The 26,078-nt window shown below is 40.4% G+C and overlaps 1 long non-coding RNA gene across 1 annotated transcript in view; it reads right to left on the minus strand.

The window, feature by feature from the left end:
* Window positions 1–26,078, minus strand: part of LOC126163078 (uncharacterized) — a 47,120-nt gene that overhangs the window by 18,558 nt on the left and 2,484 nt on the right. The window contains exon 2 of the long non-coding RNA XR_007535154.1: window positions 1,741–1,826. This is a non-coding gene — a long non-coding RNA (uncharacterized LOC126163078). The remainder of the gene's footprint in view (window positions 1–1,740; window positions 1,827–26,078) is intronic.

A 26,078-nucleotide genomic window follows, 5' to 3' on the forward strand; every position in this document is an offset into this window, starting at 1 on the left:
GTGGATGTGGGGAGAGAGATGGAGTTTTGAAATTTGTCATGAACTGCTATACATATGATTATTAAGGTAAATACATTGTTTGTTCTCTATTAAAATCTTTCATTTGCTAACGATGCCTATCAGTAGTTAGTGCCTTTAGAATCTTTTATTTAGCTGGCAGTAGTGGCGCTCGCTGTATTGCTGTAGTTCGAGTAACCAAGATTTTTGTGAGGTAAGTGATTTGTGAAAGGTACAGGTTAATGTTAATCAGGGCCATTCCTTTGTACGGATTTCTGAAAGTCAGATTGCGTTGCGCTAAAAATATTGTGTGTCACTTTAGTGAATGTTTGAGTACGTTCAGTTTTGCTCAGCTGTTTGAAAAGCAAATAGTGTAAGAGGTTTATCAGCACAGTAATTCAGAAATTGTTCTAAGGGGATGTTTCAAGAATACTCTATCACCGATAGACTCACAATCAGTGGAAAATGGTCTTAGCGTACAAAACCGGTCGTGGTGATCGAAACTGTAGGTGAAACTGGTGGTATTTCATTTCAAGCAGTTATTGCAGCTGCAAGAACTGCGTCATGTTCATCATACTGTACAAGGAATTTCCATTATGCAACGAAGAGTCTGTTTAAGCCCATATGGCCAATAAATAGCTAACGTTTGCATTCACTGAAAAAACTCGAGTTAATAATGTGCTCACTGATGCTCTGCAAATAAAATGGCGACAGTATCTTCGTGGAGGAGCTAGGTTATCTTCGTGGAGGAGCTAGGTATTTCATTGACGTACATGTCACGTGGTGAGACTTCACGTCAGCAATAAGACTCGCGCCTCAAAACTTCGAATGTCTGACGTCCGCTTCCAAAGAAGCCTGTACGGTGCATTTGAACAGCCTTGATGGAAAAAGAATCCTGACGCCGATTTTACTCAACAGAAGACAGTCGGCGCCCATGAGCCATTGCGAAGGCGACGTTGCTTCCGTTCGTCAATCACCTGTGGTGGCTGTGCGGCGATTCACACGCATGGAAACAGTCTCTGCGACATTCCACATACACTCCAGACAAGTCAGCAACACTACACCTTCATACAATGTGGGACCAGTACATCCTCCTCAGTTCTCAATTGTGCAGTTTATTATTACATTATTCACTAATTAAAATATTTTTCATACATGACTGTAGTCTCTTTAAACATGCGTTATCATAAATCTCCACTCACTATTCGTACATTCTCTGCATTATTTTACAGTCTTACCACTGTCACTGACCAGATTCACGATAAATGCTGTGATATTTAACGGATCTATTGTATGGCCTCCTAAGAAGATTTTCATGTGGTTACGTGGTGGCCACATATAGTTCATTACCTCTTTCCCTTCAAAACCTATTCCCTGGAACATATGGTGATGGTACAAAGAAGCAACTACAGTAGACTTTAAAACCCATTCCGCTATCAATTATTTTCTCCCTCTAGGTGCTTCTTCAGAATTTTACAGCATTGAGCCACCTTCATTTCCGACAAAGTTTATGTCATAAAGGAGATACCATAGTCCTTTGATGTCTTATTTATGAGTGATGTTTTGGCACTGGGATGGATTATAAATGCAGCAGCACCATCGGACTACCTTGATATATTGATATATTGAATGTCAGGACAGTCTAAATGTTTGTAGATACCACATAAGGTCCGCAGTAAAGGAAAGAACCTTTCTGTATCCTATTACAACTTCTGTAGTAGCCACCTAACTCATTTTACTTACCACATCACAAAATGGCAGGTACTCCTCGTCATTTAGTATCGGCCCAATGCTCCCCAGGCCAAACACACCCTCATATGTGTACGGACCTGTCGAGGGAAAAAAAAAAAATGATAGTTATGTGCAGACAGAACTTTCATTATTATTATTATTATTAAGCATTACAATCCATGAAGGCTTTTTGCTGCAGAATGGACAATGTTGAACCACTTTGCTCTGTCTTTACAAGTAATTTGCCACTGTCTGTCATGTCCTAGTTTTCTGAGATCGTCTTGAATATTGTCCAAGTATCTCATGCGTGGGCGTCCAAGAGGTCGTCTTCCGGTGGGAATCTCTTCAGTCACTTTCTTGATGGTCCTGTTTGGTGGTGCTCTGATGACATGCCCTATCCATTTCAGTCTTTTGGCTTTAATTTTGGCCACTATATCGGAGTCTTTATATAATTTGTAAATTTCATTGTTATTTAGCAATCTCCATTCATCACTGATCCTATCTCTTATGGGTCCAAATATTTTTCTCAAAATTTTTCGTTCAAATACTCTTAATCTGTTTTCCTCTTTTTTTGTGAGAGTCCAGGTTTCAGATCCATAGGTGAGTACTGGTATAATCAATGATTTGTATACTTGTAGTTTGGTGTTCCTAGATATTAACTTGCTTTTGAAAACTGTCAAGAGACTATAGTAGCATTTGTTAGCCTTCTGAATTCGTGATTCTATTTCAATTTTTATGGAGTTGTCAGAGGTTACTATTGTACCAAGGTAATTAAATTCATTTGTCTTTGTGAAAGCTGTGTTATTAATTTGCAGTACATTATTATTTGATGGATAGCGGGATAAGATAAAGTACATTGTTTTGTCTGTATTCAGCTGGAGGCCTGTGCCATTTGTGGCTTTAATTAATTGTGCTGTAAGAAGCTTCAAATCATTCTCACTGTCAGATAATAATGCAATGTCATCAGCGTATGCTACAATGTTAATTTTGCTTTCCAGTTGTGCTCCAATTTGTAGTAGCTTTACTTTTTGGATTATTCTATTGATTACTATGTTAAAGAGAACTGGTGAGAGTGAATCCCCTTGTTTGACTCCAGTTTTAACCTCAAAGTCTTCAGAAAGTTTGCCAGCTACTTTTATTTTGTATTTTGAGTTTAAAGTGCAAGCTTTTATTAAATTTATCAATTTGTTAGGGATGCCAATCTGCCTCATGCACTTCCATAAATATTCCCTGTTGATACTGTCAAAAGCTTTTTTAAAATCAATGAAAAGCATATGTACATTTTGATTGAATTCATATTTCTTTTCACCCAACATCCTTAGGACATATATATTGTCAATAGTCGATCTGTTAGGTCTAAATCCACATTGGGCATCATCTAGGGAGTCTTCAACGTAAGGGCTTATCCTTGCTAACAGTATATTTGTCAGAATTTTATATGTTGTGTTTAGTAACGCAATTCCTCTGTAGTTTGAACAATTTGTTGGGTCCCCCTTCTTGTATATAGGGCACACAACTACTTCTTTCCAATCATGTGGGACCTGTTCCTGCTTCCAGATGTTGGTGATGATTTTGTGTAAGCAGTTTACAAAAGGAAATTTACTGAGCTTCCATATATCTGTGTCTATACCATCACTTCCAGGAGCTTTATGTCTCTTCAGCTTCTTGATGCTTTCTTTAATTTCTGCTAAGCTGGGCTCTTCGTCCGATGGGTCAGCAGTAAGATATTCATTGTCATCTTCCTGAGAGACGCTTATAGTTGGAGCATTTAGTAACTCATTAAAATATTCCTTCCATCTGTTAGCAATGTCACTTCTTTCTGTTAGCAAGGAGCCATCTGGGTCTGTTATGAACTGTCCATAATTTTTTATATTCCCACTTTTAAACATATTTATGCTCTTGAAAAATCCTCTGGAGTCTGTGGTACGGTCATTCTCAGCTCTTTTTAATTTGTAATTCATAAAATCCCTTTTCTTTTTCCTAATGAGTTTCCTGGCAAGTTTCTGTTTCTCTTCAAAAATAAGTTTGTTTTGTGTTATTGGTTTTTGTAGGAATTTTTCCCTTGCTAATTTTCTATCTTCGATAGCGTTCGAGCACTCGGCATCAAACCAGGGGTTCTTAGTTGTAGTAAAATGTCCCAAAACTGAGGTAGTTGCTCGTGTGATATTTTCTTTCAGAGCGTTCCAGGCTTGATTAGTATCATCATTGTTAATTTTACTTTCCACTTCAGGTTTGTGTGTTTCTAATTCTCTAATGTACTGGTTGAGAATGTTTGGGTTTTTCAGTTTCATTGTATTAAACCTAGGAACACCATTTAATTTAGACCATTTATGTCTTGAGAGTGAGATCTTGAACTTGGCTTTTACAAGAAAGTGATCCGAATCGCAGTCTGCTCCCCTTTGACTTCTGATATCATGTATGCATTTATGATGTTGTTTTTCGATTAATACATGATCAATTTGATTTTTTGTGATGCCATCTCTTGAAGCCCATGTTTGTTTATGTATATCTTTATGTGCAAAATATGTACTTTTGATCAACATGTTTTTGGAAGTGGCAAAGCTAATAAGTTTTGTTCCGTTTTCATTACTCTGCTGATGTAGACTATGAGGTCCAATTGTAGGTTTATAATGATTTTCATGTCCTAACTTGGCATTGAAATCTCCTAGAATTATTTTAATTGAATTTTTCGAGAATGTATCATATACCTGTTCCAATTTGTTGTAAAATTCTTCTTTAATATTGTCCTCTTTATCCTCTGTTGGAGCATGGCAATTTATAACATTTAAAGTCTTATATTTGCATTGAATCGTAATGTGAGATATCCTTTCATTCACTGCCTCAAATTTCCTAATAAAAGGTAACAATTTGTTGTTTATTATAAATCCTGTCCCTAGTGCATGTATTTGTGTATCATTTCCCCCATACATTATTGTATACTTATTTTTGTTTATACTTCCATTACCCGTCCATCTGATTTCTTGTACTGCAACTAAATCCATTTTATACCTTTCAAGTTCCTGTATGACATTTATCAGTGATCCTGATCTATAGAGACTTAATACATTCCATGTTCCCATATTCATAACCTTTAAATTTTGCAAGTTCGTCATCAAGTTTGGTGGCCCAGCATTCTTGTCATTCTGATTCGTAGCAATCCATTTTCTCCTACAGGATCCTGTGATAGGGTCGCTGGCCCTAAGCACAACCCCCAACCTGGAGGACCAGGGTCTTGATTTCGGGGATGCCTACCCCTAGAGCAGTTGCTTTCACTTCAGCTAACGAACTTGCTCTGTCCGGCCTGTTGGTCCGCGGGAGGTATTTGATTTCCCTCCTACCACCCATATCTGGGAGGCGTTCCCCGATCCTGACAGAACTTTCATGGACGCACAAAATATTAACGTTATATTCCAGTGTTTACCAACGTCTGTAAAATATTGTTGCAAGAACAGATACCAAAGAAATACCTTCCAGCCGAAAGTAAGTCAGATTTAGAAGACTTGTCCAATGGTACGGATAGCACCCACACTTTGCGCCAAAAATATATTAAAGATACACAAAGCTAAGGTGAGCAGTAGAAAGAGCAACAATTTACTTGACCTAGAAACGGAGTGCTAAACAGTGGCAGGAATGGCAGAAGAAGGTATCTAGGCGGTATGACTAGACATGAAGGCCAGAACAGATGTCCTACGTGCATTGATGCAAACGGAAATTATCACACTTCTAATGGTGTGGAACCATCAGGAATCTGGAGAGAAAAAACCACGTGTGAATGGGACGCTGTCGAAGAATACTGAAACCGGATTTGAGAGGTAATATAAAAAATGAAGTTTTGTTGAAAACAACAGGTAAGTAAGGCAGACTCACGAGAGGAGGTACGTCAACGGGATATCTGGTACAGCAACGTGGGTTATTTAACATTGTGCTAGAAGAAGTAGCAGAGGGGAGAAACAACAGGAGAATGCAAAAAACAAATTCGAAACAATAGAAAAACGCCACGGATAAAACAATTTTTTCAGGCTAAGGACCATGCCGGTTTTGTAAGCCGATATAGCACAACGGAATATTTACAAGTTGAAATTATGAACCGGAGAAAAATCAGTCTATAATACACTAACTCAGAAAACATTTAATTTTGACAAAATCTAAATCTCCAAAACAAAGTACAGATTAACATTACTGTGATCAACACGCTGTATGATATATTATGTCTGTGCTGTTTGATGTCCAAGTTTTGCTTCCACATATGGCTACACTCCAACACAAAATTTCAGAAAATACTTAGAAGAAATTAAAGTTATATACACTGTTTATACGTTTCTGTACCAGGAAGAAGATGATGCTACTGACCTACATTTTATATCTTCCTTACTTCTGTTGTCAGTTATCACTCTGTCCAAACAGCAAAATGAGCTTCAGCGTCTCATTTCCATATTTATTCTTTCAGCATCACCTGCCTGCATTACTGCAGCGATAATGGGCACCAACAGTGCAGTTCTCAGCAGTATGGACCGAAGTAAAAGTGCCTCCGGGCGGAAGCATTTAAAACGTTTCAGCCACAAAACTTGCATAGGTTATTGCCAGTGACGTAACAGCTTAGTCACTGGACGAGACGATGGAGCGATGAAGCTAGAAGAGCTCGTTTCCTGACTGTAGGGCACATTCATTTGCGCCCGTACTCCGGAAGCGCTGGCACGCCGAGTGTTAACACCTCGTGCCGAACACCCTTCGGCTAACAACCGTCTACTGTCGCTCCGGTGACTGGATCCAAAGACGCCAATGATAAATCCATTTCAGTAAACACGATTCATGTCATCCCTAAGTGGCTAGCAATAACACGTAACTAGTTTTTAGTATTAAATCACCTGTTTAGCTGTCTGTTCCTTGTGTTCGGAGGAGATAAATGCCTTCCGTTATGTGTAGGAGTCCCTGACCTTACACATACAAACTTTGACAAGCACTTGCAATTATTGGTTACAGCGAGGTATTTCTCAGAAAAGCTCACGGCACCTGAACTTGTTATGAATGCCTGTGTTCGTTATATGTGTGATGTTCGACTCTGATCATACTTCATCATACGCACAGCTATCCTGGTTGTGTTGAGACAAGTACAGAGATGTCAATGCTCTGTGTCTTCTGTTGTCTTAAAAACGCACACTGTCAATCATATTTGTCCGCGACCTTAACGCTCTTGTGTGAACATGGCAGAAACACCTGTTCCCATCAGAGCAGAATCCTTTCTGTCACACATCATAGTTCACCCACTTCTTGGATGTTCTCAGCAGCAGGATCTTCAGATGACAGTTAATGACATATTTACTGAGGCAATAATAATCACTAACTTTGTCCCTGTACGCACTCGTTACTCCAGTTCATATTCTTTTTCAATAAAATCCTCATTTCCAAGTAGTCTTAGCCGATACATTCTCCTTAAGTTTCCTTTCTCCAGAACTCTCTATTCCATGTAACATCTATTTTTACACGTACAATTAAATTTTTATATATGACCACTACCACAATTTTATTAGTTCACAATCAGTATTGTTTATTCACGTTGTGTCTATAGGCACACTAACCACTTTAATGCTATTCTTCATACTGAAACTTATTTCTTAGGTACCTCGGACGTAAAATAGGTTGTGTGTGTGTGTGTGTGTGTGTGTGTGTGTGTGTGTGTGTGTGTGTGTGTGTCACCCGGGTTCGATGTAAGAGGGCCTGTCGACCCTAAAAATAATCTAAAAAAGAAAATGGAAAGAGGGGGCAACCATGTTAACTACCTTTTTTGTCCGTTTAGTAGAGTTTCATCTCCATTGTTTTAGCTTCTTTACATGGAGTTTCGTACTTTTCCAGTAACATGTTTTCGCCAAGTTTATTACTAGATATTTTTTGATTCAACTTTAATTCTTTCTGTAACTCTTACGACATCCTGTTCTGGAAATTCGGTATCATTTTTTTTTACACTACTGTAGTTCCTCGACAAATTTGTTCCTTGGAACCTTTTTTCCTCGACCTGTTTAAAATGTTCTGTTCTTTAATAGAATCAGCATTTTTACTAAACTCAAGAAACTTGATAATGTTTTGCAGTTGGGAGACGGGGGTTGAGCCTTTGGCGCTGTACGGGATTCTTCGGTATCAGGTAATCTATGAGATGGGGAAAATGGGTAAGCTAGCCTGTTCCACTACAACTGAAAAAACCATTGCTCCTAGTATGGTTAAATCTCTTACTTGCAGGCGAAATTATTTATGGCCAGTGGAGAGCATAACCAACGTACCTAGCTACTGCTCGCGCAATCTAGTGTCCACAGGAAGGTGATGAAGGAGGCAATATTTTACGATCCCAAGGCACCACGTGTCGAAATGAATGCATAGTCAAAGCATGTTGGTTCGGAACTTGGTACAGGGCAGAATTACGCAACAAAGAATGATCAAAGGAAACTATGCACATGCAGGGTAGAGAAGGAGGCGACCGCGATTTGTGCTGCTGCGCGACTTCGAAAAGGAGGGAAGTTAACGGCAGATTAAGACAAGCACAGAGAAAATAAGAGCGCATTCAGTCGATACCTGTCAAACTGTTGCCAAGAAAGTAAAGTTTGCTCAGCGTGATGCAACTAACTGTTCAACAATCTACATGGGGCGCTGCGGGACATACACTGCGCAATACGCTAAGAATTGCTGATAAGTTTCTGAAATAGTATATTTCAATATGAGTCACGAAACATTTCTTTCAACGTAAAAGAGATGGGCAAAAATATGGAAACACCAAAAACACAGCATATTAACCTATCCAATCCGCTGCAGCAAAACCGTTCGCATTCAAAACAGCATCCAATCTCGGAACGAATAAATACAGGTCCAATATTTTTTTCAAGAGAACCCTATATCAATCTTCCTACAAAAATAGTGGCAAGGTAATGATCTGGAAGTGGTGAGAGATCACCCCCCCCCTCTCCTCCAAACTAGACCGCAAAGGATCAGTAACACAGATCCGACGAATGGTGGGCAGGGAAGATGTGAAGACTCCTCCTTGTGCTCAAAAAACAAGTCCTGGAGGATGCGAGCTAGTCATAATGGTACACAGCATCACAATTGGGAAACACACTTTGTACCATGGGATGAATCTGATCAGCCAAAATTGTCACATAATCCTTTGCGTTAGGGCGACCTTGAGAGCAGCCATGGGGCCCATGGAGTAAAGAGAGATGTCTGACCCAAACGCCACTGAGGCCCCTCTGTTTCACTCCTGAGATGTAAACGCGACCATAAATTGGAAACGGTGTGAAACAAGACTCATCCGTCCAAATGACTTTCTTCCATTGCTCCATACTCTAGGTTTTATGGTTCGGTACCACGTTTCCCTCCTACTAGCACTTCCACCACTGATGAATGGTTTTGAAATTCCAGCTCGCCCTGCAGTTCCCTGTATGCGGTATAAATCGTTCATACGGTGTCTTTTGAAATATCAAACACTTCGGCTACCTTGCTTACGAAAGCAGCACGATGGTAGCTTGCCCACGTTATGTCACTTAGCTCGGTCCGCCAACTGACCATGACAAACTTACTGAGGACGCTGCATAGTTACCGTTCGTGGTCAAATGCAACAGTGCAGCCTTGGATAACATCTGCACTTACGTTCAAGCATGGATTTCCTGCTGTGTTACCGAATTTTTGCCCACCCCACCCGTTTAGTTTACTGTTATGCCACTGATTACGCACAGACGGTAACCAGTAGAGAGAGTCCCACAAGTTATACCAAACTCTTAACACAACACACATACTGTATGTCATACCAACACGTCAGGCCATCTGATCTAGGTTTAAACCTTCGAAACGCGTTGTCGGATATAAATACAGGGTGATTCAAAAAGAATACCACAACTTTAAAATGTGTATTTAATGAAAGAAACATAATATAGAATGGGATAGTCACACAATCAGAACTGGAGCCAGGGACAGAGACTCTTGTGACATTATCCTGACTGCCTTGTCCGAGAATTACTTCGAGCAGATAGTTAGAGAACCAACTCGTGAAGCTAACGTTTTAGACCTCATAGCAACAAATAGACCGGAACTTTTCGACTCCGTGAATGTAGAAGAGGGTATCAGTGATCATAAGTCAGTGGTTGCATCAATGACTACAAGTGTAATAAGAAATGCCAAGAAAGGAAGGAAAATATATTTGCTTAACAAGAGTGATAGGGCACAAATCGCAGAATATCTGAGTGACCACCATCAAACGTTCATTTCTGAGGAAGAGGATGTGGAACAAAAATGGAAAAATTCAGAAACATCGTCCAGTACGCCTTAGATAAGTTCGTACCGACTAAGGTCCAAAGCGAGGGGAAAGATCCATGTACAATCATGTACGAAAGGTACTACGGAAACAAAGAAAGCTTCATCATAGGTTTAAGAGTAGTCGAATCATAGCTGATAAGGAAAAGCTGAACGAAGCGAAAAAGAGCGTAAAGAGAGCAATGAGAGAAGCATTCAACGAATTCGAACATAAAACATTGGCAAACAATCTAAACAAGAACCCTAAAAAGTTTTGGTCATATGTAAAATCGGTAAGCGGATCTAAATCCCCTATTCAGTCACTCGTTGACCACGATGGCACCGAAACAGAGGACGACCGAAGAAAGGCAGAAATACTGAATTCAGTGTTCCGAAACTGTTTCACTGCGGAAAATCGTAACACGGTCCCTGACTTCAGCCGTCGCACGGACGCCAAAATGGAAAATATTGAAATAAACGATATCGGAATTGAAAAACAACTGCTATCACTTAGTAGCGGAAAAGCATCCGGACCAGACGAGATACCCTTAAGATTCTACAGTGATTATGCTAAAGAACTTGCCCCCTTTCTATCAGCAATTTATCGTAGATCGCTGGAAGAACGTAAAGTACCTAGCGACTGGAAGAAAGCGCAGGTCGTTCCCATTTTCAAGAAGGGTCATAAATCAGATGCGAATAATTATAGGCCTATTTCGCTTACGTCAATCTGTTGTAGAATAATGGAACATGTTTTGTGTTCTCGTATTATGACGTTCTTAGATAATACAAATCTCCTTCATCATAACCAACATGGATTCCGCAAACAGAGATCATGTGAAACTCAGCTCGCCCTATTTGCCCAAGAAATTCACAGTGCCGTAGACACTGGCGAGCAGATTGATGCCGTATTCCTGGACTTCAGGAAGGCATTTGATACGGTTCCGCACTTACGTTTAATGAAAAAAATACGAGCTTACGGAATATCGGACCAGGTTTGTGATTGGATTCAGGATTTCCTAGAAGAAAGAACACAACATGTCATTCTTAACGGTTCAAAATCTGCAGATGTAGAGGTAATTTCGGGAGTACCGCAAGGAAGCGTGATAGGACCTTTATTGTTTACAATATACATAAATGACTTAGTTGACAACATCGGTAGCTCCGTGAGGCTATTTGCAGATGACACGGTTGTCTACAAGAAAGTAGCAACATCAGAAGACTCGTACGTACTCCAGGAAGACCTGCAGAGGATTAATGCATGGTGCGACAGCTGGCAGCTTTCCCTAAACGTAGATAAATGTAATATAATGCGCATACATAGGGGCAGAAATCCATTCCAGTACGATTATGCCATAGGTGGTAAATCATTGGAAGCGGTAACGACCGTAAAATACTTAGGAGTTACTATCCGGAGCGATCTGAAGTGGAATGATCACATAAAACAAATAGTGGGAAAAGCAGGCGCCAGGTTGAGATTCATAGGAAGAATTCTAAGAAAATGTGACTCATCGACGAAAGAAGTAGCTTACAAAACGCTTGTTCGTCCGATTCTTGAGTATTGCTCATCAGTATGGGACCCTTACCAGGTTGGATTAATAGAAGAGATAGACATGATCCAGCGAAAAGCAGCGCGATTCGTCATGGGGACATTTAGTCAGCGCGAGAGCGTTACGGAGATGCTGAACAAGCTCCAGTGGCGGACACTTCAAGAAAGGCGTTACGCAATACGGAGAGGTTTATTATCGAAATTACGAGAGAGCACATTCCGGGAAGAGATGGGCAACATATTACTACCGCCCACATATATCTCGCGTAATGATCACAACGAAAAGATCCGAGAAATTAGAGCAAATACGGAGACTTACAAGCAGTCGTTCTTCCCACGCACAATTCGTGAATGGAACAGGGAAGGGGGGATCAGATAGTGGTACAATAAGTACCCTCCGCCACACACCGTAAGGTGGCTCGCGGAGTATAGATGTAGATGTAGATGTAGATAACCTTCTGTTATACATCATTACAAAGAGTATTTAAAAAGGTTTTTTTTTCACTCAAAAACAAGTTCAGAGATGTTCAATATGGCCCCCTCCAGACACTCTAGCAATATCAACCCGATACTCCAACTCATTCCACACTCTCTGTAGCATATCAGGCGTAACAGTTTGGATGGCTGCTGTTATTTCTCGTTTCAAATCATCAATGGTGGCTGGGAGAGGTGGCCGAAACACCATATCCTTAACATACCCCGATAAGAAAAAATCGCAGGGGGTAAGATCAGGGCTTCTTGGAGGCCAGTGATGAAGTGCTCTGTCACGGGCTGCCTGGCGGCCGATCCATCGCCTCGGGTAGTTGACGTTCAGGTTTCATAACTAACCTTTTTCGTAGGACTCTCCATACAGTTGATTGTGGAATTTGCAGCTCTCTGCTAGCTCTGCGAGTCGATTTTCCTGGGCTGCGAACAAATGCTTGCTGGGTGCGTGCTACATTTTCATCACTCGTTCTCGGCCGTCCAGAACTTTTCCCTTTGCACGAACACCCATTCTCTGTAAACTGTTTATACCAACGTTTAATACACCACCTATCAGGAGGTTTAACACCATACTTCGTTCGAAATGCACGCTGAACAACTGTCGTCGATTCACTTCTGCCGTACTCAATAACACAAAAAGCTTTCTGTTGAGCGGTCGCCATCTTAGCATCAACTGACGCTGACACCTAGTCAACAGCGCCTCAAGCGAACAAATGTACAACTAAATGAAACTTTATAGCTCCCTTAATTCGCCGACAGATAGTGCTTAGCTCTGCCTTTTGTCGTTGCAGAGTTTTAAATTCCTAAAGTTGTGGTATTCTTTTTGAATCACCCTGTATATCAGTGACTGGCAACAGTAAACCTGATGTTTCATTGGATATCAACAATAGTCACAGTAAAGTCTAATCTAAAACGCTCGCGTTTTAAAGGAGGAAGATATTACAGAAATTCAGTTTTACATTGAGTATTCGGATAATGTTTCTTCCCGCGCACCACCCACAAGTGAAATAACCGTATGACGCCTTGCCGTATGTAGGTCTACGCACCATGCTTCTGTTTGGTAAGACGTACGCAGTATTCCTTTCAGGAAAACAACATGGAGTAATTACACCTTCTTGGACTTTCCGCTGTGTGTGTGTTCGATGGTAGGTCACGAAACTGCTATGCATTTCGTCGATAGTGTACAGCAAGATTGCTAAATGGCTTCCGGACAAAACAGCATCATAGTGTGTCGTTAGCCAAACTACGGGAAAGGATCATCTGATATTTACCGGACATTTTCCCATCTAATCTTTACGGTCCGCGCCTAAACCAGCAAATAAGCTTACATCAGGCCACCTTCATCGAATTTCACTGCCGCATCGAAATACCCAAAGCAATAACATGCGCCATAAATCCCTTCGCGTCAACGCTCAAGTTCCAGCCTCAGATCATTTGTCACTCAGCAACACCACCTCGATAGAACAATGGCAGCGAAGTTTGCAGCGCTCTGTGACGCAGAACATTCGTTTGCGGTCAGTGAGTTGTGACAGAAGCGCGACGGTGAAAAGAGTGTCATCACTTCACACAAAATGTTCTCTGACCCCTCTGCTTCAGAGGCAACGAAACATTTTGTGACTGCTACCTCAGGCGGCTGCATAGCGCACAACAATGGTCAGTCCTCGCTGTCAAGAATGTTAACTATCGTATTTGTGACGGATTATCTAAATTGTGCTGTTTTCAATGCCCTGTCCGATTCGAATAGTTGAGGAATGGTAGTGTAGCGGTGTGCCCGGAGCCATCAGGCGGGGGATAAATGGTATGGGTTGGGTAAGACCCTACACATTTTTTCCTATGGTCGTACGTCAAACAATTGAGTGAGTTTAATTCTTTGCGCTGAATGTTGTTGAAACAAACAACTTCGTGGTGCGTCTCCTCCATCCCCCACCCATCCCGATCTGATTTGGTGTAAACAATGATTACTCTGGGTTAAGACTAATCATTTCGAATATGACGGCACTTTTTACTGTAGTATGTTCTGCAAAAAAAAAAAAAACGAGTTTGCCTGTTCATAAAAAAGGCGAATGTGCTCCTCTTTAGAAGACTGACAGAAAAGTTGGGAGCCAGCAGCCTCCTCACAAAAAATTTTGACATGCGAACGTATTCGCGCTCTTTTAAGACAAATGTTTTACCCAGTCTCTCTGCAATGAAGCTTTCATACTCAGGATCTCCCTCTCTGCAATTGTCTATACATGTCACTCGCACTGTCTCCATTTTCTTCCACTGATTTACAGTACAGCTTTGCCACTTTATCCACTCTCGCACTTGTCTTTCTTTCCCACTGGCTCCACTATACCTCAGCAGTTCAAAAAATCTGAGAGTATTTTTTCCTTTATATGGACATGTTCAAAATTTCCACCCGTCGTTCTGGGATACTTCACTGAATCTGCAGTCTTCCCGGCCTTACGTAAGTCATTTTAAGTTCTTTTCAGGCATGTTAACACCCTTTTCAGCTCATTTTCTGTCACTGTAGTATCACTTTGAGCATATTTGTATTGGCATGAAGTGCCCATTATACACAAAGCGCGTCATAGTCCTAGTGGTGAAAAAAATGACGACTGAAAACGGTTTGGTGACCTCAGAACCCCTGGGATGGCCCTAGAACGCTTGCCAGTCAGAACTTCATTTACGCCTCAGACAAGACATTAAGTGCATACTTCATACGCATAAGTACGGTAACAACCTGTGGATCTCCGCAATGGATAGTGATATCGGAAAAAAGTTTTAAGATTTTCCGAGAACATATTAAGAATATATTTTAAAAATTCTTACAATCTCCCATGAGCAGAAATTATACAAGTTGCCATCCCCAAAATTTGTACTTTTCTTACCCCCCCCCCCCCCAAAAAAAACATGATTTTTCGGGGCTTTCTCATTAACAGCCCAGGAACAATTGGTCCTTTAAACAGCTAAGTCGCATAATGTTCACCGTAGACTACACTTACTGCAAAAGAACCGACCATTTTGCTCAATTTGCCTGGGCTGAAGGAAGTGCGTAATGTTTAAATTTTGACCCTGCACGGTAGAATAGCTACAGAATGCCCGTTCTCCCGATGGGTATACAAAGGGTCCCTAGACCAAGGGCTATCCCAAACGCGAACACTTTACCACTTATCTCTGAGCAATAGAACCCGAGATATGAACCCCTGCAAAATCGAATATTCGTGCACGGCTTTTTGGAACATATCTGTACCATGCACTACGTGCACACATCGCTAAGGTTTCTAAAATAAAGAAAATTTATTTCAAACTCTTCAACACCATTCCCGCGTGTATTCTGGTTCCCTTCTAAAAACGGAGAAAATATTTAAAATTAATTTTACTCCTCCACTGAACCATACTGCTTTTATACGTAATACCAATTCATAGGAACAAAGGAAGCTAAAAGGCACCACGAGTGAAAAGATTTGTAATTACTGATATTTCACAGGAAACTTTCATTTTGAAATTTTAAAACACGTGTTTTAAGACACTGAGCACACTCCCAAATACTAAAAATTGACACCAAATATTTGATGTGTTCCACAATCTTAAATTTGAATAATATGGAAGTGTAATATCGCATGGCCCTCAGTTTCTTGTGTGTTTACAGGTGATGAGAAACAGTTCTGAAAGCTTGTAAAGATGTTGCAGGGTGGCTTGTGCTGAGAGAGTATTGTTAAGAAAAAGATTCTGGACATTGCGCAGCTTCCGAGTTAATTAGCACTGAAGTTGGCCAATCAAGGCGTTGCGCGGAAATTCAAGCGGCCCGCCTGATACGGTTAACTGTCCATTGTTATAGAGTCGAGCCTTTGGATGAGGTTCGATCTTTCCAACCGTCCCATGCCCAATTTTTGTATCGCTCATGTTCGGGTTTGGGAAACCAAACGAAGGACATGTTCACACCATGGAGTATTTCAGTGTGCTCCTAATCTAGCTTTCACCTGTCAGTGATTCGGTCCCCTTTTCCCGCTAGTGTAAATGGGGTAAACGACCTGTCATTCAATTTAAATACTTCTGCAAGCCACACGTAATTATCTATGATATATTTGGCTGTAAATTGTTACAAAGAACAAGACAAGGTTCATCGTATTTGCCTGTAGTGTAATGAAACTAGCTGTCTTGATGTCAGTACATTCAGTGTAACTTTAAAATCAGAGTACAAATGTTTCATTGAGCACAGCAAATGTAATTCATTAAGTCGAGATCAGTAGCCTAACTGATCTCTAAATATGCAGTAGTGTGTGCAAATTAATTTGGACAAGGCGATTAAACTAAGTGTGCATATGTATTACTATATGTATATACAGTTAGTAGCTTACTTCATAACTGATGTGTCCTTTTGCTCTAATCTGGTCGAATGCCAGAATGTATTCTGACGCTCATAAATGCAAATATTTCTTAGTTTACTTACTTTTGGAACATATTTTTACACATTTACCACATATCTGACATGTATTCTTTTGTTGAACAGTCTATTTTTCCAAGACACCTTTGCGCATCTCGATGGGATTTAAATCTGGTGAATTACCAGACTACTTAAACAACGTCTTCTTCCATGAATGTCTTGACTGCTTTAAAAGTGTGGCGTGGTACCAGATCACATTGGAATGTGTTTTTTTTTTTTTTTACCATCTGAGAAGTCTGTAAGAATCGCACAATACAGCGCCTACGGATTTCCATGTATTTGCTTGAATTCAACATGGCATCAATTGCTCTGAAACTATTAAGAATAAAAAGTGAACTCTTCACTGGGAAAAATGTCCAATCACTGGAGGACCAAGGTTTTTAAATGTTTTGCCCATGACAATCTTTTTTCTTTACGGAGGTATTAACAACCGCTTCGTTATTGCCTTCTACTAGCAATCATTAAGCCTACGCCGTATCGTTGAAGAGTCAGTTTCAATCTCAGTAGGCCAATAAATCGCTGAAGGTCCTTACTTGTCATGTGAGGAAGAAGTCTAATGTTGCTAAGTAGAGTTTTGTCAGTACTAGGGGTTGTTTTTCGTTTTCGTCCACATCTGCCTTTTCTCTTTGGACAAGAAATGAAATGAGTATCAGATTGTTGGCCAGGAGACTCCATCCGGGGAAGTTAGGCCGCCGAGTGCAAGTCTTATTGCAGTCGATGCCACATTGGGCGACTTGCGTGGGTGATGAGGATGAAATAAGGACAACACAACACCCAGTCAACGAGCGGAGAAAATCGCCAACTCGGCCGGGAATCGAACCCGGGCCCACTGCACGGGAGGCAAGCACAATGAGGCAGTATCAGTATATTCCATAAGAAGTCTTGAAACTAGATTTTTCCCTCCAACAACAGAGGCAATGTCTGACATTCATAGGTGTGTGTTCATGAATAGAAACTGTTTGTACCCACTTCTTAGATGAAATGTCCATTTTTAAACACAGTTTCCCAAGCGAGTACACAAACATACGCTGCTGCTACACATGGAAGCACTCAATCGAACAGGGGCGGGCCTACAATTTTTGTCCATAGTCAAGGCAACAATTGCTCGCCAGAGACCAACAATTGAGTGGATAAAACTAATTACGGCGAACCAACTTCAGTTGCTTGTAAAATACGAGCTTTTCCCAATTAATTTGCATACTACTGTACTTCGTTTACTACTTCCAGCTTTGGGGTACTCTGAAAATTATTCTCCGTATGCCCATTTATAAAGCACCAGTATTGGCGAGATACAACATAATATGTAGATTTTGGAACTAATTTGTGTAGCTCGAAGCCACTGGTTTTCATTGTATGTATTTAAACGAGGAAAAACTGCAAGTTTCCTGTTCACGAGTACCATGATAGGTCAAATGGGAGAACACAAAGTCTAGTGCCTTTTTGTAACTTTACTAGCAAGTGCTTCTAAAATGCACAGTTCAACATAATGTTAAATATTACATAACAATAACCAACTTATGAACATCGGTAAAGTTGCTTTTTTCTGCAGAAGCCTGAAGTCAAATTCTGTAAATTATTTTTGAAATGAGAGTAAACATCCATTGCAAACAGTACAGCAGTACTAAACCTCGGCGAGGTGCCTATTCAGAGTAGCTGAATTTAAAAAAGTCATTCCTCTTTAAGGATGCTGTCAAACCTGCAGTGCGTTCAATATGTCAATAAATCCATCCACCTCTGCTTTCACATTAAACGCACTGGACACTCGAGTTCCGGCCGAAGTTCACAGCGACCAGAAAACGGTTCTCTGATCTTTGCCATTGATTTCTTTCTCTTCCGGAAATCACACCAGTCACATCGTCCATAGTCGTCTTAGAGTGCGTATCCGAACGCATCTGCACTCTGACTTTTAGAAGACTGAGTGTCTATAGCGGATGTCACGAAAATACGCACCTCAAGGTCATTTCATCGTCCTATACAATTGCGTTAGTGAATTTCAAATGTTAGTAAAAATTAGGAAAAAATATACATATATATTTCTAGTCTAGAAAGTGACAACGTACTTTTCAAAAGAAAATGTACGCCAGCTGCCACGCAAAAAAAAAACTAACGTTACAATAATTTTGAAGAAAAAACTTGGACTGAAAATATATGAACATTATCAAAGTTCATAGATGCATTAGATAAGTATTTTATAGTGAAAACACAAAAGTATTCCGAGATTAAAAATAAAATACCGTGAGAGGTGTGAAATTGTACCGTCTGCGTAACGAAAAATGTCGTTGTTGCTGAATTTGTGTTCTCTTGGACCTTTTAGAAACTTCCAGCGAGAAAGTTATTAAGAAAACTGATTTTGGTAGCATATGAGACCTCATTATTGTATCGTGTTACGTATGAACGCATTTCATTTACGAGAGCCTGTGCGCGACAGCGTGTGTGTACTTGTATGCCGCCACCAGGGATTTAGTTCCGACGACACGCCTTAATACGACAGAAATTCCCTACCTTCCGGAACGTTTTTATTTGCAGCTCTTACTGACTCCGTCACTGCATCCATAACCCAAATCGCCGATATACGTTACACAAAAATTACCGTAGGTACATTCAGGCCAATATTTCCGTTCCAGCAAAATATATTTTTGCGTGTGGTTTTGTGAAACCAGTTTTATGTAAGAACGCTACAAGACTTGTCCTCAGCACGCCCTAAGTTCATTTTACACAAAACTTTGTTCTAGTTGCTGCAATAATGTTTCCAATTTTTGTTAATTACACTTTCTAAATCAAAAGCCAAGTGAACGAAGAATACAAAGAACGGAGGTCTCTGATCCAGAATTTTTGTTTTAGTACGCAATGCAGTCTTTTCGCAAATACGAGGTTTTGTTATTTTATGAACTTGCGGAAGATTTATATTATTCCTGGCTGCTTCGCTGTTTACCAGATCAGTAGAAAATCTTCAGTACGTTCGATACGACAGTTTAACATTGTTGGTGAATGTCTTTTCACCATTTACACACCCCGACCGGAGTAGCTCTTGCATTTCGCTCACCTCCAAACTCACATCAACGCACTGTTCCACGGAAGAGTCAAACCACACGTGAACGGCAATATCGCCCGGAAACAACGAACATTCAGCTGGCACTGGCCTACCGCTCTTTAACAGTGCACATGCAGCAACGAAGCTATGAGGCGGGCGAATCAAAGCTCTTAGAGCCGGCGAATTGTATGGAGCTCGTGCGACCTTGAGGTGTCGAATTTCGTGACGGCAGCTGTCATAAATTTAGCGTCCTGCTAGCACACTGAAAACCAACAATTCCGTTTTCTTCCTGCAGAGACGATAGCAACACTGACTGCAGGCGTTTATACTTTGGTACGTGAAACGATATTTTTCATTTCAACATGGCTCAGCGCCGCCTGTTTTCTCTTGATCGGGATATAAAGGGCAATCTAAAAGGACGTAGATAAGAATTACAGTTAATATAAAAGAAAACTCAAAACTTCGATTGTTGCACAAGTGCAGTGAATCTGAAGGCGACAATTTTTTTAATCAACATGTCCTAAACCGTTGGATCGATCGTACCGAATACGGCGCCGTGTTGTTCTGTTAGCCTCCTGAATCTCCGAATCGGACACTATTTCTTTTTCTGGTGATATGTGCGCCACCTTTGACGAAAACAATTCCAGAGTTCAAAATAAATTACTTCTAATGCGCTCGGCGATTCAACGTGTGCCTCGGAATGTGCTGCGTGAAATGAAATGGGGTTTGAGGTCCCGTCGACATCTATGTCCTTAGGAACTGAGCACAAGCTCTGATTGTTAGGACGAGGACGGCAATCAGGTGCGTCTTTCGATGGAACCATCACAGCATTTGCCTGGAGTGATTTAGAGAAATTACGGAAAACCTAAACCTGGATGGCCAGAAGCGGATTTGAATCATCGTCCTCCCGAATGCGAGTCCAGTGTGCTAACCACTGCGCCAGCACGCTCGGTGCGTGAAATTTATTATCGCTCACATGTCACATGTCAGCTGCAAAATACTAACGCGAAATCTTTACAGAGGAATGGAAAAACTGGTAGAAACCGACCTCGGGGAAGATCAGTTTGGATTCCGTAGAAATACTGGAACACGTGAGGCAATACTCACCTTACGACTTATCTTAGAAGAAAGATTAAGGAAAGGCAAACCTACATTTCTAGCATTTGTACACTTAGAGAAAGCCTTTGACAATGTTGACTGGAATACTCTTTCAAATTCTAAAAGTGGCAGGGGTAAAATACAGGGAGCGAAAGGCTATTTACAATTTGTACAGAAATCAGATAGCAGTTATAAGAGTCGAGGGACATGAAAGGGAAGCAGTGGTTGGGAAGGGAGTGAGACAGGGTTGTAGCCTCTCCCCATTGTTATTCAATCTGTATATTGAACAATGAGTAAAGGAAACAAAAGAAAAATTCGGAGTAGGTATTAAAATCGCCGATGACATTGTAACTCTGTCAGAGACAGCAAAGGACTTGGAAGAGCAATTCAACGGAATGGACAGTGTCTTGAAAGGAGGATATAAGATGATCAACAAAAGCAAAACGAGGATTATGGAATGTAGTCAAATTAAGTCGGGTGATGCTGCGGGAATTAGATTAGGAAATGAGACACTTAAAGAAGTAAAGGAATTTTGCTATTTGGGGAGCAAAATAACTGATGATGGTCGAAGTAGAGAGGATATAAAATGTAGACTGGCAATGGCAAGGAAAGCGTTTCTGAAGAAGAGAAATTTGTTAACATCGAGTATAGATTTAAGTGTCAGGGACACGTTTCTGAAAGTATTTATATGGACTGTACCCATGTATGGAAGTGAAAGCTTTCGATATGTGGTGCTATAGAAGAATGCTGAAGATTAGATGGGTAGATCACATAACTAATGTGGAGGTATTGAATAGAATTGGGGAGGAGTTTGTGGCACAACTTGACAGGAAGAAGGGACCGGTTGGTAGAACATGTTCTGAGGCATCACGGGGTTCACAAATTTAGCAATGGAGGGCAGTGTGGAAGGTAAAAATCGTAGAGGGAGAGCAAGAGATGAATACACTAAGCATATTCAGAAGGATCTAAGTTGCAGTAGGTACAGGGAGATGAAGAAGCTTGCACAGGATAGGGTAGCATGGAGAGCTGCATCACACCAGTCTCAGGACTGAATACTACTACTACTACTACTACTACTACTACTACTACTACTACTACTACTACTACTACTACTTGTCATAAGTAGCACCTATAAGGTACTTGTAGAAAACTAAACTTTTCCAGTACCTCTAGTTCTTATCGAAGGATCTTTATGCATTTATAGTTACGTTTGTAATAGCTATATTCACTTTAAATTACCTGTACATTGCAGCCTATGTGTTATTTATTACAAAACTAGCTTAATCACACTCACTTGCGTGAATGATTTTCTCAGACTATTTGCGAACTGAATAAATTGGCTGAGTGGCCTGGAAGACATACCGAAGTCCGCCGCTGTGAAGCAGACGGACATTCCAGTGTACGCACAATGACGTAACACTGCGTACTTAATAACTATCCCGCTGTGACAAAAGAGAGGAGAGGGATTGTGTTGCCAGGAAGTGCGGCGGTGACACCCATGCGTATACGCACGATACACGCCCTCTGCAGTGCCGGAATACTCAACTGCAGCGCGAGTTATGAAGTTCTCTCCGACAACGAGTAAATCTCTCTCCCAATATTGTGTCACCCGACTGAGGCGAGTACATGCAACACCAGTGATACTACACGTTCGATAATATCTTTGTACCCGAAGAAAGAGTACAAGTTTCGGAGGAATTTGTTATGGAATATCTTTCATTACTACTAAATGCGAAAAAGGATGCATTATCTATGTGGTAGACAAGAAACGAGTGCGGTAACCGGTAGTAAAAATTACAATGTGCAGCGTATAATGAACAACACTTGGCAACATGTTTCCACTACTTTGGAGAAGTGAAGTTAAGTACTGGTTTTATTCTCGAGTTGGATCATGAAAATTTAGATCAATTTCGACATTTTGCCTGCTATTCAAAATGAAGTTAGGTTTGACAAACCTGTTGTAAAACAGCTTTTGTCTTGAAAGCTTGTAACGGTGCACTGAAATAATAGCTGGTATGAGCAACATAAAAATTTATGTCAAGAGGCAGATTTTGTCTGTCCCTTACTATTTAAGTTTGCATTTGGTGTTTCATTACAGTATGTTCACTAAAACTGCGCAGTTTTCCTATTTCGCTTTCTGTTCTAAATAAGATACCGTCTGTATCGGAATTTTTGTTGCGATACTATCGAGGTATCAATACAACCACAGTCTAACTTAATATGCAGATATCGATCCCACATGTATCGAATCCGATACAGAAACATCCCTAGCCACTTCTTACCGTATGCCGTGCGCCCATATTTTTACAATCGCTATGGGAAATTAACTATGGATGCAGAATTGTTTCACCCACTATCATGTATATTTTCTAGGAGTTTCGTGCAGTGTTTCGTGAGAGCAGTCTCTCTTCTAACAGTTATCTCAAATTTACTGAACATCTGTACACGTTCGTATAGGCTATACCAGCAAGTGCCTAAGCCCGTATCTGAGTCTCTAGTCTTCCGCTGTTATTGCTCGATAACGACCCAAATACTGAAGTACCGTCATTACGCTCTGCCTGTAGTCTACGCGTTGTTTTTTTAATACATGCACTGAATTTCCCGGGATCATTCTGTTAATCACCATGTCGCTTCACACTGCCCCCTAACTAATTTTAGAGAAATTAGTTTACCCAAAGAAACATCGTGAAAAATAATGACAAAGTGCGACCTCCTAAGCAGAAGTTTATTTGTAAGTTTATTATCCATCTAACTAAGAGCTGTGCTACAAGTCAATTTTACCAGGTATGTTATTGATAATGCAGTTGGCCAAATATTTTTATACTTCCCTTGTCATTGAACGTTTTTACTCTTATCACGTTACATATCGCCGTGAAGGAATCTACGAAACTCGATATGTATTGAATCAATTAAGCACAAAGTGCGATTGATCCTAAAGTTCCTTTACGAATCCCACAATGGGAGTTGTCGCCTACTAATCAAGTGGACTATTTATTACAGATAAGTTGCCCTATATTGTGTATGAAAAATATCGCCTCTAAATGCCATATTCAAACTATCACTTCTCCTTTTAAAGCAAAAATGGTTACAATTTCCCTCTTCTAGTAGTTCGGAAAGCGAGACACGTACGAACCAATGACCATTTCAGTAGTTCATTTGTACGGATTTTAACCACCCTCCTAGTACGCTATGCAACTATTCTAATTTCTAACACTGAATACCGCATAAACTCTAAAAGGGTTACGGTAACAAACCAACGCTCCCAATCACTTCTTACCGACCCAAAACAGCATTATAAAGGAATATGCTCGTGTGGAACGTGGTAACAGATGCTAACAATAACAGTTGTACAAGTTACATATCACTAGCTAAAAAAACCTGTGGAAGGTGCATTAGCTTATTTGTTTTAGTTGTAAATATTTCTCATGTATTATTGTTTTTCTGACATGTTCTACAAATTCACTACGGATCAATTGGAATGAAAGTAAATCTAATCTAGGGATACCAAATGAAATTGAAAGCCAGTCTGTTAAGCGCATTTTTTCCCATAAATCAACATATCTGGTCTTTGCACTGCTTTGCCTTGTTTATGATTTACAAGCCGTTTAGCGCCCGCTTTGTTTACCGGCAATTTCTGGTGGGCGCGGAATTGGTACGAGGCAAGCAAGGGCTGCGTATTAGCTGACATTTCTACCATTATGTATATTTACAGGGATGTTAAATTAGAGAGATTCGAGCCCGCACGGAGGCTTTCCGGCAGTCGTTCTTCCCGCGAACCATAGACTGGAACAGGAAAGGGAGGTAATGACAATGGCACGTAAAGTGCCCTCCGCCACACACCGTTGGGTGGCTTGCGGAGTATAACTGTATATGTAGATGGACGGAAAAGAATGTTGTGACGCTGGAAGTGCGCAAATGTGGTAGGAAGCATTCCTAGTTTTATTCATTTGACGTACATGCTGTAGTAGCACAATGTCATTTACTTAATACGTACTATCAAAGTCTCATCTAACTGAAGATTTATGGGAAATCAGACTAAATCCAACACGAACCAGGGACGACAATGTTTTGGTCGGGCACCCCATCTATGTTAAATGCTAAGAAATTTGGATTTGTTTGCATTAGACAAAAAAAATGACTGCACTCCCTTACTGCTTACAATGAGCCACGGGCAAAGGGTTTTTCTGTTTCGCTGGGCGGAAGGTGGTACAAACAGATGGAGTTTTCGGAATAAATCCCCTTCTCGGAAATCAATGGAGTATCTTCAGAAAATTTTACTACTACTACTATGGCGAATCAAAGAACAGGGTGTTACTGGAAAAGTCAATCTTAATATTTCATAATTTATTCAAGATTTCGAAGCATCGGAAAGTTTTACACAAAGGGGAGGATTCTGCAGTGTTAATCCTAAATTACTGAACTAACAATGATTTATCGAAGGGGTTATTCCTTTCGCAGGAGAATTCTACCTCTAAAGAATACATCCACACAGTGAACGTTTACATGAGCATTTAAAAACTATTGAAACACGTTAGATGTCAGACGGAAGGCTGCTAGTATTTTACACAGTTTCAGCACGTCTGATATTTACGGGCCTGTATCCTTCCCGTACTTTGGAGGCAGTCTTAACTGGTTTCACCACCTCGGTAAGCTATTTTAGGAAACGTTTCGAACCACACATTAACAACCATTATGTCTCCGAGAATAATGTCATTCGATTTCGAAAATCACGACTGAAATATCTATGTATAAAAATGTTATGAATATTAGCCACAAAACACTTTTCACTTTACATATTTACCAATCTGTCCTAACTGTTTCGTTAAACCTTAGAAGTCTCGCCATGTTATTGTGGCCCGCTGGAATTAATTTTTTTAGAACTGTTTACAAAATTGTTCTCATAGTTACTTTGCGCAGCTCGCAGTAATTTATTACAAAGCGAGCGAAATCCGTAATATGCTAACCGAACAGCCCAATTGTTTTTTGTATTATGTAACGTGTATTGTCTTCCTTTCAGCTTTTCTGTTCTCAAAGGGATTTTTAAAGTGAGGTCGTTTGGTCATTATATATCTAGAAAAGTAAAAAATAATTTGAGGCTTGAACTATCCAATTACACGTGGTGTACGAACTTTAATGTTATGCAGAAATTAAGTGGTGGCACCAATGACGTCATTAGTGATATTCCTACCAGAAGGAACAACCGTGTCGTCCTTCAGCCCCAGTCAAAAGCTCTCAAAACTACTGCATGACAGTGTTATGAGAAGCTCATTCCTCTGCACAATCAGCAATTGCCACTGTTCTTCATTCACTAATGATCGACGAGATCAGCATTTAATGATCATTCTGCTTGCTTAGGAAGTCTAATTAGCTTTTATTTGAAGCTCAGACTGATCTGACTCACGGAAGAACTGTTTTCCAGGGAAATCATTGAAAGTAATCCAAGTACAACGTGTGTAAAGGGAGTAAAACTGTCAAAGCAATGCCGCCTCTTCACTTTG

This window comes from Schistocerca cancellata, chromosome 2 (assembly GCF_023864275.1).
Source record: "Schistocerca cancellata isolate TAMUIC-IGC-003103 chromosome 2, iqSchCanc2.1, whole genome shotgun sequence".
Lineage (NCBI taxonomy): Eukaryota > Metazoa > Arthropoda > Insecta > Orthoptera > Acrididae > Schistocerca > Schistocerca cancellata.